Genomic DNA, 2,500 nt, shown 5'->3' with positions numbered 1-2,500 from the left:
TTGTACCTTAACCTAACCTATGTTGTACCTTAACCTAACCTATGTTGTACCTTAACCTAACCTATGTTGTACCTTAACCTAACCTATGTTGTACCTTAACCTAACCTATGTTGTACCTTAACCTAACCTATGTTGTACCTTAACCTAACCTATGTTGTACCTTAACCTAACCCATGTTGTACCTTAACCTAACCCATGTTGTACCTTAACCTAACCCATGTTGTACCTTAACCTAACCCATGTTGTACCTTAACCTAACCCATGTTGTACCTTAACCTAACCCATGTTGTGCCTCAACCTAACCCATGTTGTGCCTCAACCTAACCCATGTTGTGCCTCAACCTAACCCATGTTGTGCCTTAACCTAACCCATGTTGTGCCTCAACCTAACCCATGTTGTGCCTTAACCTAACCCATGTTGTGCCTTAACCTAACCCATGTTGTGCCTTAACCTAACCCATGTTGTGCCTTAACCTAACCCATGTTGTGCCTTAACCTAACCCATGTTGTGCCTTAACCTAACCCATGTTGTGCCTTAACCTAACCCATGTTGTGCCTTAACCTAACCCATGTTGTCGCCTTAACGTAACCCACGTTGTCGCCTAAACCTGCTCTGTAATTGTTATACGACTCGTTCAATTACTGTAGTGTTGCCCACCCGCAACCCTCGCAATATAGTTCGCTACTCGCACTGCCCGCACCCCTGTGTATCGCTTCATGTTAAACACCTTGCAAGTCTTGCTCACTTTCCACATGCTCCTGCTGTACACTGTAATGTGGATGGCAGCAGGACGTACATGCCGCCCCTCCCCACGTCCCCACCTTGCCCCCTGCCTTCGCAAGCTGGTTGGTGAGAAGTTTGCATGTTCAATGCCCTTCGCATGCGACGTACTCAGGCTACGTTGTGGTGCGGCCTGTGTCAACTGTCCGCTGATGTCGTACGCGTGAACCACAATCTGTACTGCACATTCGTCCTTATGTACTGAATGATACATCGTGGCACATGTGTGACCGCACAACGACTGCGCCCAAAAACGGCGGACCATACAGTGCAAATATTGTGCACGCAGCTACGTGTCGTCTCCCTATGAGAGCTGGATTGCAGTGTGGTACGCCATAGAGACGTGTGGGAGGAACGGACGCCGTGGATGGCGATCAGCATGAGCTGTCTGTTGATGTATTCGGACCTAGTCGTCTCTCCTCACACACCGTGATGGCATGGTGCACCGCGTTCCATATCTGCGACATGCTACAGAGGCCGGTTGACAGTCGTTCGAGCAATGGACATCGCATACGTACGGGGGCCACCTTCCACGTATTGTCTAGGCGTGCACATTTTGTTGCGTGTATGTGGGCAGACGTAGTGTGGCGTGACACCTGACACAGGCATGCAATAATCGTTGAAGTTGCAAATGGCGATGGACGCCTGCGTTTTCTGGTGAAGTTACGCAAATGAACAAATGGTAACCTGTTGTGGTGCGGTTGTTCTCGCTAGGGGTGAATCGGTGATGGCGACGATAGGTTGAGGTACTAACCGGTTGTTCCAGCGATACCCACCATGCCGACGAAACTGAACGGCATCTGGGTGTGAAGCGATACGCGGCGGTGGCTGGGTGGGACCGTCCCCGGCCGGTGAGGGGGCGCCTCCCGGCGTGCTGGCCGCGCGGTGCGTGGGCGCACGCGCTACAGCCGGCTGGTGGGGGCGGCCAGTGGCAGGCGCGCCGGCCGACGGACGCGGCAGGCGTCGCAGCTGCGCGCCGGCGCACCCTGCGCGCGGCGCCGTGCGGCCAAAGTAGGTCCTCGCGGGCCCGGTGCGAAGCGCGGTGGACATCTTCAGTGTGCTGGTCCGATTGAGGACTGTGTGCGTTGAGGATGCGCCGCCGCCCGGCGCTCGGCGCCGCGACGCCGTCTGCTGCTCGGTCGCCCCAGCGGTTCTCGCTGGTGGTTTGTATCGCAGCTGTGCGGATGTGTTGGCGCGTGCGCTGTGCTGGGAGAGTTCGCTTCGGCACCCAAGTGGGGCTTTTGTCCTTCTGTGGCGCTGGCGTTGGAGCTGCCGGTCACCGTAGGTGGCGCGTGTTGTCTCCCGCCGGCAATGCCACGACAGCACGCTCCCGGGCCTCTGTCGGCAGCGGCAAGCTCAGTTGGCGAGCACGGGTGGTCGCACCGAAAGCGTCTACTCGCCTAACTCCGGGCGATTGCGCCTCTCTCGAACCCGACCAAGTACTTGGGACGGCGCTGCGCGCCGCCGGGACCTGAGAGGGTTTCGAGGTGTATTGTGCAGGGGAGCTCAGCCTCCTCCTGTTTGCAGAATGATTGAGCGGACGCTTGCGTGTTCGCGCGGGCCCCCGGGACACACTCCCGGGCGGCCGGCTGCTCAGCTCTAGTTGACGCAGCTCCCTGGTTGATCCTGCCAGTAGTCATATGCTTGTCTCAAAGATTAAGCCATGCATGTCTCAGTACAAGCCGCATTAAGGTGAAACCGCGAATGGCTCATTAAATC

At 56.1% G+C, this 2,500-nt stretch overlaps 1 non-coding gene across 1 annotated transcript in view; it reads left to right on the top strand.

The window, feature by feature from the left end:
* Positions 1 to 2,394: 2,394 nt before the first annotated feature.
* The window catches only part of LOC124773184, a 1,909-nt gene continuing 1,803 nt past the window's right edge, over positions 2,395 to 2,500 (top strand). The window contains exon 1 of the ribosomal RNA XR_007014513.1: positions 2,395 to 2,500. This exon is cut by the window's right edge and continues 1,803 nt beyond it. This is a non-coding gene — a ribosomal RNA (small subunit ribosomal RNA).

This window comes from Schistocerca piceifrons, unplaced genomic scaffold (genome assembly GCF_021461385.2).
Source record: "Schistocerca piceifrons isolate TAMUIC-IGC-003096 unplaced genomic scaffold, iqSchPice1.1 HiC_scaffold_948, whole genome shotgun sequence".
NCBI classification, from domain to species: domain Eukaryota; kingdom Metazoa; phylum Arthropoda; class Insecta; order Orthoptera; family Acrididae; genus Schistocerca; species Schistocerca piceifrons.
This window is presented reverse-complemented; position numbering and strand designations above follow the sequence as displayed.